Genomic DNA, 16,875 nt, shown 5'->3' on the forward strand with positions numbered 1-16,875 from the left:
TCAAGATTGGGACTTTCTTGAATATTATATATTATATTTATTATATAGTAGAACTTTGGCATAAACTCCCTTTTAAAATTATATATATGTCACAAATGGAAAAGTCCCAATCAAGGAAGCAACATATATCATTTACAAATAACTTAAAAAGCATTAAAAATTACAATAATTACCAATTTAAAATATTTAAAAGCTATATAATAAAATAGGTTGACTCTCAAAATTCTATCAGGCTCACATATATTGGGACAAAAAAAAATAACACATATCATTTTAATATTACCAAAAAAGTATTATAAATAATAATAATTAACAACTTAACATATCTAAAAGACATTTTAAAAGGGTTAATTTTGTAATTTTATCCATATCACAAAAATTAGGACAAAGTGACCAGTAATGTACATTATTTCAAAGTTACATAAAAATATTATATATCACAATAATTAATAACTTCAAACATTTTTAAAAAAAATATGAACATTTGTGTCATATAAATTGAGACAACAAAAATAACATATATTGGGTCCATTTTAATTTATATGTCTTATTTTTATTTTTTTATATTTAAAAATTGCGTAAAAATACTATAAATCATAATAATTGACAACATAAAATATGTTTTGAAAAAAAATACAAAAAATTTCGTTGATTCTTGAAGNTTTATTTTTTTATATTTAAAAATTGCGTAAAAATACTATAAATCATAATAATTGACAACATAAAATATGTTTTGAAAAAAAATACAAAAAATTTCGCTGATTCTTGAAGTGAATCTATCGTAAAAATACTATAAATCATGATAATTGACAACATAAAATATTTCAAAAATGTTGTATGTGGGTAGTCTTATTATGCCTTAAATAGCGTCAAAAAAAGTACAGGTTTGTGATAAAAAAAACTTATACCTTTATCCACGCAAACAATCGCTTCAAAAACTCAGTTATTAGTCCCAAAACATATCATTTATATTATTGGGTCCGTGCATATCACGAACAACATTATCTAGTATATACTATAAAAATAATTGTTCCCACTAAAAGAAACATTTTTTTTTCTACTTCCAACATATGACTACTTACCTTAAAAGAAAAGGAGTATCTAACCTGTTTGACCAAATATTTAAAAAACAATTTATTTCGAAAAGTACTTTCAAAAAATATATTTTTGGTGGACAGTAATTTATATTTGACTACAATTTAATAATATTAATTATTGTATTAGTAAAAATCCTAATATTAAATGTGTTTGTGTTAAATTCTACTTTCTTCAATATTTTAACTTGTTAGATTTCGTTTCTCAAGAGTCGAATTGCAGAATTTCAATCAATATTTCAAAAAATATTTTCCATCATATTAATATGAAAAAGATTCCAATATATAATATTTTCTATAAAGTTTTCGAACATCTAAATTTAAAATTTAAAATAATAAATTATTCTAATTTAATTTAACTCCAAGAATTGATCAAATTAACTGTCGTAAAACGAGACGTGATAAATAAAAAAGGGAAAAGGGTATGAAAAATACTTCAACTTTGACCGAAATTGTTGTTACGATACCAAACTTTATGGAGTACCTTTTATCACTGCACTATTTAANATTAGTAAAAATCCTAATATTAAATGTGTTTGTGTTAAATTCTACTTTCTTCAATATTTTAACTCGTTAGATTTCGTTTCTCAAGAGTCGAATTGCAGAATTTCAATCAATATTTCAAAAAATATTTTCCATCATATTAATATGAAAAAGATTCCAATATATAATATTTTCTATAAAGTTTTCGAACATCTAAATTTAAAATTTAAAATAATAAGTTATTCTAATTTAATTTAACTCCAAGAATTGATCAAATTAATTGTCATAAAACGAGACGTGATAAATAAAAAAGGGAAAAGGGTATGAAAAATACTTTAACTTTGATCGAAATTGTTGTTACGATACCAAACTTTATGGTGTACTTTTTACCCCTGCACTATTTAATAGTGTATTTTAAAGGTATATATGTGCCCATGTGGATACATTACTATTTAAAATGATGCAATATTTATGATGTCCACGTAAGCACATATATACCTTTAAAATACACTATTAAATAGTACAGGGGATAAAAGGTCTCTTCCAAAGTTTGATATCGTAACAGCAATTTCGGCCAAAGTTAGAGTATATTTCAGATTTTTTTCCTAATAAAAAATAACGAAGGGAATGAATATTTAATTCTACTTTTCACAAAAGTTGGTGTTCGTGTTTGACAAGTCTCATGCAACTCCTAAAAGCCCAATAGGTGTGAAAAGGAAAATTCAAAAATATTAAAATTCAATAATTTTCACATATATTATTTTATATTTATATTGAGAATTTTATTAAATATACAAAAAGTATTTATTAAGAAACCAATAATAAAATAGTTTTTTAATCCAATGGCAAAAATAGACTTTTTAATTAAATTTCATTTTTTTAGTTGAGGTTTAAATTCAAATTGGACAAATTGAAATCGAGGAAAAATCAAATCATATCCGATTTAATTAAATTTGATTTTGTTATGATATTTTAAGAAATTGAAGATCGAAAATATCAAACTGAAATATGAAAAAATCATATAGAGCCAACCTATGAACACCTCAATATATTAAATAAGATCTATTATAATGATCTTATTTTATTCTTTTAGTCTCAATTTATATGACATATACTTTTTGATCTATTATATATATTTCCCTTTCATCCTTAATCAAACGATTTCTAAGATTCTTTGGGATCGTTCCTTTCTTCAAACAAAATGAAAAGAGATGTGAAATCAGACTAATTTCCGAAACGCCTTCTTGAATATTTCTTCACGGAATGTGACAGACAAATGATTTATCATTTATCATTTGTTTCACGATGAGTCACGTTATTATCGATGAGCTTCAGCATTGAGAGTCTTCAATTATTTTCTTTTTTATTATTATTACATTTTATATCTAATTAATTAATGTCACTTAAATTAAAATATGAAATATATAATGCAACTGATTCGTTAACCCGTTAACAACGTAGTTTCTTTTCTTGTAGACGTGGTCTAAATTCTCTGAATTATAGTACGTACAACTTGTTAGTCAATGCTGACTTCTTTAGAAAATATATATTTCCAGTAAATATTCAAAAGTCAAATAAATAGTACTTTCTCTGTTCCATTTTATGTGGCAATATTTGATCGGACACAGAGTTTAAGAAATAGATAAAGACTTTAAAATGTTTACCAAATTGCCCTTCAAAAAAATAGACTCATTTTTCTCTCTCCTAATAAATGTATTGGAGTACTCTTTTTAAGATTAAGTGGGACCAACAAGGATAAAAGATGAATTGTATCTTTAAATACTTACCATATAAGGAAATGTGACATTCTTTTTGAGACTGACCAAAAAAGTAATGGTGCCACATAAAATGGGACGGAGGGAGTACATGAGAGGCTCAACCAATTTGTATAAAGTTCAATTAATGTACATCTTGTTAGCAATGTAGGCTTCAGGTTAGTTAGGGTCCGATTATATGAAATTATGATTTGAAATTAATTTAAAGTTAAATTTTATTAATAACATATAATTTGAATTTTTTAAGTTGTATTTAAATTTCATAAAATTGCGAAAACTATTAAAATTTTCTCAACTCTTGTACATTCTTACCATATGAGTAAATCATATGTATAGTTTATAAACAAGATATGGAAATATCTTACGGTGAGGCACTGATAATTAAATTGCATATCTCCATATTTATTTTATAAATAAGTGTTTTGCGGAACTTTCAAATACACAATTTTATAAAGATTCACTCGTAGCTAGTTATTCTTTAATATAATCTTTTTGCATGATTCGAACAATCTTTTCACGCCGAGCATGAGACTTTTCTTGTAAAATTTAATACGATAGGACTTTTTTTTACAAAATATATAATCTTATGAATCAAGTCTTACATTTAAAAATATTTGAAATCATGATTTAAAATCTCAAATCATACTACTATTTAAGATGTGAAATCATAATTTCAAATTGTATATCTAAATATTGATTTGGAATCATAATTTCATACCATAGGTCTACTTAGTTTGTCTCTGTTTGAAGGCTCAACCAATTTGTGCAACTAGGTGTGCATTTAATTTCCAACAGAACACAGCCTGGTGACTAAATTTGAAATATAACTTTTTAAGTTTGGATTTCATTTTCCATGGTTAAATATTATTCTTAAAATAAAGTAAACGATTATTTTTAAAAAGAATTTTTATAACCAAGCATTTCCTAAATTATATATATATATATATATATATATATATACACACATCTATATACATCTTTTAGAGAGAATTACTTCAATCGAATTCCCTATTGATACATTTGTAGTTAATGTAAATTCATTATAAGAAAACAAAATTAGCTACGAACTTTATCTCTAATTCTTTTCTAAAATATAATTCATCACTAAATAAAATTAACAACGATATTTACGCTAGTATATGATGTTCGTGAATATAGTACTCCCACAAAGTTCAATAAATCTAATGAACAAAATCTTCATTGTTACTCTACTCATGGAATTTGGTGTAGTTTGTTCCTTCACCCAATATTTCTTCAGAATTAATTAATTAAATTCTACAGTAAGATAATAAATACCAAAAAAAATAAAAATATGATCACGCTACTTAGACAAACACAATATTTAATTAATCATATAAATCTATATATTGCTAGTGCAATAAATCAAACTAACACTTTTATTCAAGATTAATTTTTTTTTCTTGAAATCAACTAAATAATATAAGAATTTCATATCTATCTCTACGAATTAATAATAAATATACTACAAAATCATATATCTAGTAGCACATCGATGAAGTAACCGTCATAGGATATTTAAAGGTATTGGTATATGTAAATGAGATGACTTGTCCCGATTTCATAGGTGCACCATTATTGACAAGACAATCATTAATTGCGAGTCTCCTAAAAGTCGAAGGATTTATAAGTTTTGTTGAGGCGAATTGACCACACGAGACGTGAATGCTATCACAAATTAACTCGCACCCGTTTACGATTTGTACTCTATACTGCGGAATGCCACCAATTGTCCCTATGGCACCTTGGGTTACTTGGATTCTTGATTTTGGGCATGTTGTGACCATCATTTCACTATGACTTTCTTGAATAGCATCACCTTTTTGCATCACTACATACAATACCAAAAAAATATGTATATGAGTAACAAAAAATTAGCTTCAAGATTTTGATCTAACATTCATGATAAAAAGGAGTAAAAGAAGTCAACTTCTAAAGGGGAAAAAGAATTCCCAAATAATAATACTAAAAATTAAACAATAGTCAAAACAAGATCCTACTTTAAGCTATATATGTGTAGGCTAGGATATTACATATATAGTAACGTTTTTCTTCACTTAGAAACTCTACGACTCCTATTAGAGTAAGGCATGCTCTAAAAACTAGATTCTCTCGTTCTTATCTCCAGCGATTAACTTATTCTAGAGTAGTTTGGTGATGAGCTTTTTCCGTATTACTCAAAGCCTTTGTAAACTCATTTTTTGTTTCTATCGTAGTGGAGGTATAGTACATGCATGTCAGTAGTTTAATTGAAATAACAAAAGCTTAGATTTTCTAATTTTTCTTTTATTTCTCTAGCAAAAAAAATCATAAAAACACACATTTGATAATTTCTTATTAGATGTTCAAATTTTAATGGACAGAGTTAACGATTATTTTTTTTAAAAAAGGAAAACGAGAAAAATCAATTGAATAAAGAGAGCAAATATACCAGAGAATGAAACAAGCAAGAAAATCACATACACCATGAAAAGGCTCTTCATTGTCATTTCTTATTTGAAAATTGTATTTCTTCAATAATAAGAACAAAAAAAAAACACTTTAATTAGTTGAGGGTATGTATTATCATACTTTAATAGGACAGAATTTATAGTTTTCAATCACCTCATATAAAAGGTGATTCTCATTTCTCTATGGAAACATCAATTAGTAATCTTTTAAAAAAGGAAAACATTTAGTAGGTCAAAATATACTTATAATATAAGAAAAAATTTACTTAAATTTTAAGAAAATTGCAGTGGGCACTTAATGAATGTTTTGTGCAAATAATAATTGGTAACATTAGAAAAATGGAAAAAGAATCGTCTATATATATCAGGTCAAAAAATAATGATATTGTATAGTATGAGAAATTTTTTTAACTTGTTTATTAAAAATGGTGAAGAGGTTCAATTAATCATCAAGAATCATATATTTCGTGTTATTTGTGTTCCCTTTTTAATTCGTTAAAACAAATATTCGCATATCAAAATTTACTATAATTAATTAAGTGATATTCATGAAGTAGAAACGTATAATATTGAATAAATAATTATGATTAAGTGATAGTTTTACATATTTAAACATGTATCGTACATATATTAATTTGAACTTAGGTATAAGCACCTAGGGGTGTCGATGAGTTTTTTGGTTATTTTATTTTGNCTTATTCTTGTTTTATTAATTCCGTATCGTCGGGTTTTTGGGTGTTAGGCTGACGTGTCCGGTGGGATTTGGACACGTGCCATCACATTCGGTTTTGGGGTGTGACAATGTTGACTGTTGAAGATCTATTACTAAATAGTTCATAGTTAATACGATTATTTAACGTTCTTAACCCATTGTGAAATTGAATTAACGATGAATTTGTTGCTTGCTCACATAAGTTGACCATTGCTAATTGATGATTTTCATGTAATGAAAACAACACAAACTTTTTTCCTTTGAATCTATAAAAATATTTAACATAATCCATCATTTACTTGTTAATTTCTTCCATCATTGAAAATGTGTGATTTATAATCTTAAAAATGAAACAAGTTACTTGCTCTGTGGCATTCAAAATATAATCAAGTAAATAAGTGGAAAAGTAATTTGTAATTTTTCAATAAAGAAGATTTGATCAAACCCCTTGTGGCATTCGAGCTTCGCCCCGATAGACCTATTCTTGCTACATCAGGTGGAATATGTAATCTGATGGTGTAAATATTTCTTACAATCATGATAGTGTATATAACTTAAATTGTAACCTCGTTAGAGATGATATCATCCACGATCACACTTATTACTCTTCTCCTCAACAAGAAAAGTAAACGATGAAAAGTCGTGATCATTGACAAGAAAATGCCTTACGTCAAACAAGCGAAAGAAGTTAATATTTTCGTTGAAAATGACAATCGTTATTACGAAACACCAGAAAAATGACTTTCTCAATAATACAATAGTCAAAAAGGACAAAAATCTCAAGGTCAATAAATTCATTTCTCATCAAATGAAGTTGCTTCATTTAGTTTGAAATTACAACAATACCTTACCGGCCCAGATTGCGGGTAGATTACAAATTACAATAGAAAAAAATATCGCACAGAGATTAACTTTAAATGACCAAAATATCCTCAAAATAATATTATTTTTGTTTACATAAAGCGCACATATCAACAAAAAGCTCCTCAATCGTGACTTATATATTAGTATACTAGTGAAAAGTCCAACATTTAAAACATAAAATTATTCCTGATCAATTTTTTTCAAGTTTTAAAAAGAAATTCTTTCGAATGTTTAACAACTCAAGTGTCTTTATATTTATTAACGGATGAATATTTACAATTGAATATTTAATTTTCTATTTTACAATTTTTTAATTATTAGTCAATTTATTTATTTCTAAAGAAAATAGTTGCATGTAAAGATCGACTAAACAAACTCATATGAGATTGAAAACAAGTAAATTCGTCAGCCAAACCTACATACAAATTTAATTACATTAGTAATAATCAATTTTATAGTATAATGTGAATTATTCAGTATTTTTCTAATAAAGCTACCATTGATCATTTAAAAAGTATAATATATATCGAGAAGAAATATAGTAGTGTACATGAATTATGTTTTGTCAAATATGATTTATACATCAATTATTTTCTTGATTCGGTTTTGAAGTTTATCGATTTGACTTATCGATATTCGATTTGTAGACATGCTAAACCGTTATAGAAGCATTAAGATATTGGTTTATCAGTTATTGATATTGATTCAGTTATTCGGTTTAAGCGTTAAGATTTGACACCAAAATATTATTGAAAATCACTAAGAAACAAGATGACAAACAAAAAATGAACCACGCACATGAGTTGATATATTGCATCTTGCTCAAAAGTCAACACTGACACATTGTAGAATAAACTGGATTTTGAGATCGACAACCTGAAATAAAAGTATGAAACTAAACTCTAAATCAAGGACTTTATATACCAAATGGTTTAAATTAAATAATTCTAATTTACGGTTAACCCATTTTAAAAAAACCTCAAACTATTAAGAATCAATAACCTGATAATAAAACTAATCAAAACCCTTACTAAAATCGCTAAATTAATAACTCATTACCGATAAATTAATAATTTATGTTCGATTCAGACTATCTATTTCGATTCAATTTTGAAGAAACACCACTTATAAAAAATTTAGTATGCGCAATTGGGATTTGGGTCTTGGATCTTGGGACAAGGGTTGTTAAAGTTGGGGAAGAAAGAGCGAATATTTTAACCCTAAATTATTTTATTAAATTTAAAACTAACTAATTTGACAAAATTATTTAAAAGTGTGAACACAAAATAAATACTAGCACAAAAATAACCAAGAAAAAAACTTGAATAAGTATTCAAGGAAGAAACACAGAAGCATGAAAAAAGACTTGTTTTTTTTCCTGTTGTTTCGCAATAATCATTGGGTAGAACATGGAAATATCACGACCTTCAAAAAAATATATTTAAAAATTAACATCATGACCTTAAAAAAATATTTAAAAAATATAACATCATGACCTTAATAAAACAAATAAATATGGAAACATCATGACCTTAAAATAGATATAGTCAATGAATATATTAATGTATAATTGATGTATATTAGCTAGAAAAAAAAATAAACAGTGAAATTCTACTAGTTGATTGTTAAAGATCCCAATTAAAACCTAATGTAATATATTTATCAAACATTTTGGTAAGCATCATAATATTACTAATTGTTTATAACATTTGTAAATGTAGCTTAAACATTTTTTAATGTTTTTCTTTTATTAAACTAAAAAGACTATATATTTAAATGGCTCTAGTCTATGGTACCCACTTTTTTTTCGGAAAAATTACTTGAATGAATATCTTTTAATAAATAATTATTTTAGCGATACTTTTTATTTATTATCATTTATAACAATATATTGCAACACTATGTTAAATCAGCAATATGTATTAAAAGTGAATTATGTATGTGATATATATGTATTATAATTATCTTTTAAAAATATATTATGCTTGTTTGGTAAGAAATTGACACATTGTATTATAAGTGTATCAAAATGTGTGATAAATGTATTATCCATCATATGTGAATAATAAATTGTTCTTTGTAATATGTATTAAAAATGTATTAAAAGTAATCAAGTGAAAAAAGAATGTTATTACTATAAATGATAAATATCTTTTTAATATAGTATATTTATGTAAGTTTCCCTTTTTTTTCCTGCGTGAATTAAAATTTCATTTTAATTTTATTAGTGTGAAACTTTTTCTAAAAATTTGAAAAATTCACTTATTTAAAACTATGAAAAAAGATTCAATAACACTGTTGATTCCACTTGCTTTAATTTTTTTGATTGCGTGACTTAAATTACTTTGTTTTTTTAATCAATTTTTCTTCTTCGAATTATGACTTCCACTTAGTTTGCCTTATAATTCCATTATTATTACGCGTTGCGGTTAACTTGAAGCGCCATCTATTTGACCAAAAATGGACTTTGGAACAAAAAAAATTAACTTCTTCACCCATAGATATACTCTCATTGAAATAATATTATTTTATATACTTTTATAATATTTCAAATTACTTGTAATGGAATTAAAGTCGCATTAGATATATCTTCCACATATGGAATTAAAGTCGCATTAGATATATCTTCCACATAATATAAGTAATAAAAAACATTTGAGAGTTGTAAATGATCACGACGAGATCATTTTCTACCCAAAAACAAAAAAATAATTACACTAAAGTGGTACGTTACGGCCCAATCTTTTAGATATAATCAGGATCGTCTCGACTATAAGGTCATTAAATTAATGGTTAGGGCTTTAACTTTTTAGAGCCCTTCACTATTTTTATGCACCTATTATTAAATATTTTAAAGTCTCTCATACGTCAACCTCTCAGCATTATGTAAAGTCTATTATATTGTTGCAACAAGTCAGGATTATTTCAATATCATTATATCAACTTATCAAATTCAGTGTAATACTATTTCAATATCATTACATCAATTTCTCAAATTCATTGAAAAAATTGCATTATTTACCTTCTTCATAAGTTTTGTGTACGTCCTATCTTTTTTCAGACCTCACTTATAGAATTACACTGAATATATTATTGTTAATCAATTTATTCGAGCCTTATTCGCCAGAAAATTTGTACTATATGTCTAGTTGAAAAATCTCTCACCATTTATACGGAAAAATATATTTTCTGTTCTTATAGATTCCATCTGCTTCAATTACTTTGATACTTTCTTATTTTAAAAAAAAAAAAAAGACGAATTATGAGTGTTATGACTTCCACTTTGTTGACCAAAATGGACAATATTGGGTGGGTGGGGGGTGAACAACTTCTGCAGCCCATAGATATACTAATTTCTAGACGCATATATTGTACGTATAAATGTGAATTTTTATAGATTTATTAAAATGATTAAAATTCTATGAAAACAGACCTGTAATGAGTGATAAAATAAAATTTTTTAAAAAAAGAGTGATAAAATACAATGATTATTTATTAATAAATTTTTAAGAAGTCTAAAAAAGAGAGCGTGCATGTGTATGTAATAACATATATATTATGGAATTTTGGTTACTAGAATTTAGTGGGTTGTAGTTATTTCTTTGTGTTAATGCAACGAAGAAGAGAGAGGTTTTGACTTTTGGTTATTGGAATTTAGGGGTGCAATTAAGTTAATAAAAAGTTAAACTTTCATGGAAACGTATGTTACTTTTAAGAAAATATTAATGTCCACTTATCTCTTTAATGTACCGGAAAAGGGGTCGAAATATATTCAAACTTTGACCGAAATTGTTGTAATAATATCGAACTTTGGAAAGGACCTTTTATCCCATGCACTATTTAATAGGGTATTTTAAAGGTATATATGTGCCCACGTGGACAAGTTACTATTTATAATGATGCAATATTTATGATGTCTACGTGGGCACATATATACCTTTGAAATACACTATTAAATAGTGCAGGGGTAAAATGTCTTTTCCAAAGTTCGGTATCGTTACAATAATTTCGATCAAAGTTCAGATATATTTCAAATTTTTTTCCCTTAATATAATATTACTAACATTAAAGAAGTTATGAAAATGAAGAGGTGTGAGTTATGACGCTAGATTTTTAAATAAAGTAAATTAAAAATTAAAAAAAATACTTTAATGTGGATTAATATGTAGTGAAATGGGAAGAAAAATACCAAAAAGGATGGGGGGGAAATGCAATTGGAAGCCATTTAAATGCCTAAAATGATATATAAATTGTGTTAAAGTAAATTAAAGGACAAAAATAAAAATAAGTACAAAAAAAAAATGAAAAAAATGTTATAACTTAGTCTTTAAAACAATAAAAATATGTAACTTTCTATGAGTATTTTTTCTTTCCATTTTTGACTTGACGCCTCCCCACTTTTAGAATTTAGTATCATAATAATAATCATAATAATAATAATAATAATAATAACAACAACAACAACAACAACAACAACAACAATAATAATAATATGGTATAATATTTTTAATTTATTTAATTAGATGTTGTACAAAAAAAAATATTTAGCATAGGGATAAAATGATAATCCAACTTTGCAGTTTAGATCTTCACAATATATATATATATATATATATATTAATTATTTATTATTATTATTATAAAAAATATATAAATAATAATAATAATAACAATGATAACACTAGACACCGAGTAGAAAAAAAAAATTGTAATGAATTTGAAGTCACATGGTATATATCTTCCACATAATATAATATTAAAAAGCATTTTGAATATTAATCTGATCGATTTTTGAAGCTATATATCAAACTATATTAATCTATTTTAATTTAAATTTTAGGCATCTAAAGACAGAAAATCCTTATAAGCTCAATACACTTTTCTCTACAAAAAGAAAAAAAAATTACACAAAAATTAGTACGTTAACTTTATCCCTCTAATTGTAATTGACCAACCTTTTCGTACCATTTTGAATTAAAAAGTTTGGTCAATTTTTTCCTACTACGTGTTTAGAATCTTTAAAAACTACTCTTGTTTTAATATATATAATCGAAACTCACATGCATATCCCTTTTAGTTTAAAATTAAATTCTAATTATAATTTCTACTATAAATACCCTTTACTTCCCATTATCTCATACACATTAAATTATTATCCATCTTTATAATAAATTCCCATTCCTAAAACCTTAGCCTATATTTTTTTCTCCTCTTTTATTTGCTTTGCGTGTAACATGGATTTGGGGCAATTAATGTTGAGAGAAACTCAAATAATAGATAATAACAATAATAAGGAAAAAAAGTATACTAATATTAGTACTAGTCATTATAATTCTAGTGCTACTTCTTCAATTGCTTCACATGATGATTTGAGGAGTAGAATTGAATCATTTCATATGCTAGAAAAGGCTAATATTTCAAAGAGTGAATCTGCTGAAAAGAAACTTTCATGGTTACGTTCTCAGATTATTGGTGAAAATGTCGATTTCAAAACGCCTTTTGGGAAACGTAGGCTTACTTATGCTGATCATACTGCCTCTGGGAGATCCCTTCACTATATCGAAAACTATATCATCAATAACGTCCTTCCTTTCTATGGTATGTTCGTTTTCCTTAATTTTATAGTAACTACGTACTCCTCCATCCTTAACCAGAGGTAAAAGATAATAATAATGACTATTGTATTATTTTGTACAGGTAATAGTCATACTAGTGATAGTCATGTGGGACAAAAATAGTGCATGAAGCAGCTGCTTATGTGAAGAAATGCTTAGGTGGAGGAGATGAAGATGCCATTATATTTTGTGGTTCTGGTTCTACTGCTGCTATTAAAAGGCTACAAGAAGTTATGGGGATTTCAGTCCCTTCTATACTAAGAGAAAAAGTACTCACAAGATGCTTTCGTAACGAAACCAAAGAGAGATGGGTTGTGTTTGTTGGACCTTATGAACATCACTCTAACATTCTTTCATGGAGACAGAGTTTAGCTGAGGTTGTGGAGATTGGATTAGACGATAACGGGCTAGTAGACATGGAAGCCTTGAGGGATCAGCTTGAGCTCTATAAGTCTACGAATAGACCATTGTTGGGTTCATTCTCAGCTTGTAGTAATGTTACTGGGACTTATTCTGATACAAGAGCCATCGCTCGTCTACTTCATAAAAATGGAGCTTTTGCTTGCTTTGACTTCGCAGCAAGGTATGCCTATAATTGAGTTTAACTTCTATATACTGACAGTCTGTCTGACAGTACTTATAAGAGAACTAATTTTTCACATGTTGTGATGTTGTAGCGCTCCATACGCGAAAATAGAGATGAGATCAGGAGAGATAGATGGATATGATGCTGTTTTTATTAGTCCTCATAAGTTTCTTGGAGGTCCAGGCACACCTGGAATTCTTCTAATTAACAAAGCACTATATAGATTGGGGACTTCACCTCCATCTACTTGTGGGGGTGGTACTGTTGATTTTGTCAATCCCTACAATGAAAAGGTAAAGAATTTTAAATTTAAATTTTATATATTTGGTATAGTATAACCTTATTATATGATGAAAGTTTTTGTGTTGTCCTTTTCATTCTTATTGATCTTGATGTCCTTTTCACCTTACTTTATTTGTGTCAATTGTGAAATATTGTAGTTTGCACAATTTGTCCAAAGAGTTTGATGGATGAGTTTGACTGTTATTTATTGGGGTTATTGTCATTTTCCTTCTTAAAAAACAAACACATATTTGGGATAGTTGATAAGTAGACTAAATAAGTCAAACAAAGAATTTCAGACAGGCAATTCTTGTACTTGAACAAAATAATCTTTTTGATTTGACTTTTAGATTTAGTGGGCACCATGGCATGACATTCCATTCCAACAACCAACTGTAAATTGAATTATAAGTGCATGCTCTCTTCTTCCATTACCACTCTAGATATTTGAAGGATAAATACGTCATACAACAATTAGGGTGTACAAAATCAAACCAAAAACCGAATCAAACTACAAATCGAATCAAATCGAAAAAAAAACCTGACTAGTGGTTTGGTTTGACTTGGTTTGGTATTGAAAAAAAAAATCCGACTATATTTGGGTTGGTTTGGTTTTAACTAAAAAAAACCAACTCAAGACCAAACCAACCCGACATTATATATATAATTTTAAAATTTAATTTTATGCTTAAAAATATTTACTTTGATATAATTTTTAAATATTTCTTATACTTTTCATAGTTTTTATTTTTTTAATATATTATTTCAAGTTTGAAACTATTATAGCCCACAGATGTTGGTAATTATAATAAAACTTAAATCAAAATCAAATTAATACTAATGCAAAAAGAAAATCAATTCAATACTAAGAATGACAATAATATTGAATATTTGTTCTTTAGTTTTACATTGGTTTAGACAATTAAAATACATAATCTAATTTTAATTTTCTTTAATATTTAGTCATGTAACTAATACTTATTGAACTTATTTTAGCATGATTTAGTACTTTTAAATTATGATCATTTTACTTATGACTTGTTAATTTGCAATATTTGTTTTACGCGATTTCATTATTATTATTTTTGTTGAATATTTTAGTGTCATTAATCATATCATATTTTGTGTTATTTTTTTAAGAAACACCTTAGATAGTTGTATTTTGGTAGGACTAAACAAATATTTGAAGTACAAGTAAATTATATGTTTGTATGAATACTTCACCGAAAAAACCCGAAACAACCCAAAAAACCGAAAAAAAAAACGAAAAAACCCGAGTTTTATTGGTTTGGTTTGATTTATAAAATTAAAAATCCGACACAAATGGTTTGGTTTGATATTTAAAAAACCCGAACCAACCCGGCCATATACACCCCTAACAACAATTATACGCAGTGTTGCCCCACAAATGGACCCTGAGAAGAGTACGATATACGAAACCTTACCCTTACTTTGCGAAACAGAGAAGTTGTTTCCAATAGACTATTGAAAGGATAAATACATCATATTTAAATAAATATTGGAGAAGAAATTAAGCTAGAGAAGAGAAATTCAACTGTTTTTGTAAAATTTCTATCTTTGTGTGTTAAAATTTTCTTTAATCTTCTACTTAGCTCTCATGATAATTCTGAAGCTAAAAGACTCTTTGATGTACAATAAAATTACCAGGACACACTCTATGTGGAGAATATTCAAGAAAGGGAAGATGCAGGAACACCACCAATTATTCAGAAAGTGAGAACAGCACTTGCATTTTGGGTGAAAGAGTTCATAAGTCATAAAGTAATTGAAAGAATGGAACACACCTACATTGAGCTTGCACTACAAAGGCTTCTCCCAAATCCTAACATATGGATTTTGGGAAATGTAACAGCAAAGAGACAAGCTGTGCTTTCTTTTCTCATTTATACTACAACTTATTCTTCGTCAAGTGATGGGAGTGGTGAAGACAATGAGTTTTACTTATGGAGAGAGACAGGGAACAAGAAAGATAAGCCTCTTCACGGCCCTTTTGTGGCTAAGCTTCTTAATGACCTATTTGGTATTCAAGCTAGAGGAGGGTGTGCTTGTGCAGGACCCTATGGGCATAACTTGCTCAAGGTTGATGAACCTCGCTCTCTTGCATTCAAAGATGCAATTGAGATGGTGAGTGCCTCCACATATGTTTTCTACATTCCATCCATGTTGGTAGTAGAAACATTATTTGATAGTCTAACACGAGTTTTCTTTGTCTTAACAGGGCTATAGTGGAGTGAAGCCGGGATGGACAAGGGTCAGTTTCCCCTACTACATGTCCAAGGAAGAATTTGAGTTTATTCTAGCAGCATTAGAATTCATAGCCATTTATGGACAAAGGTTCCTTCCTTTGTACCATTTCAACTGGAAGAGTGGTGCTTGGACTTTCAAGAAAAAAGCTTTCAAGGAGGCAATCATAGGAAGAGAACACAATTGCAATTTTTGTGGCTCACCAATGAAGGGGTTGAACCTAGGTTGCCACGACACTGAAGAGAACAACCATGTACAAAGCCCCGCAAAAGAAGGTCTCATTTGCAAGTACGTAAAGTACCTTGAGACAGCCAAGCGCATTGCTAGCCTCCTTCCCAAATTCCCAGCTCAACAGTCCATACCTGAAGAAATAAACCCTAACCTAGTACCCTTCAGAGTCTGAAGATTGAAATCACATTCCTGAGATTATACTTTTGGATAGAGAATGCTCGTTCTCATTCTCCAATATAATTGTGCAGTTGTCTAATCTTTGGTTGGGCAAATACAAGGGCAATTACATGTAATAAACTAGAAGGATAAGATGGCATGAGTATACTATACTTCAATATTTTCTTTCTTCATGTAATAAACTAGAAGGATACAATGGCATGAGTATACTTTACTTCAATATTTTCTTTTTTCATGAAATAAACTAGAAGGATATGATGGCATGAGTAAACTATACTTCAATATTTTCTTTTTTCTTATGATTGTTATGAAATTCACGTTTA

At 27.5% G+C, this 16,875-nt stretch overlaps 1 pseudogene; it reads left to right on the forward strand.

The window, feature by feature from the left end:
• Positions 1 to 12,630: 12,630 nt before the first annotated feature.
• Positions 12,631 to 16,582, forward strand: LOC125845332 (uncharacterized; annotated as a pseudogene).
• The last annotated feature ends 293 nt before the right edge of the window (positions 16,583 to 16,875 follow it).

The sequence above is a fragment of the Solanum stenotomum genome, chromosome 11 (assembly GCF_019186545.1).
Source record: "Solanum stenotomum isolate F172 chromosome 11, ASM1918654v1, whole genome shotgun sequence".
NCBI classification, from domain to species: Eukaryota; Viridiplantae; Streptophyta; class Magnoliopsida; order Solanales; family Solanaceae; genus Solanum; species Solanum stenotomum.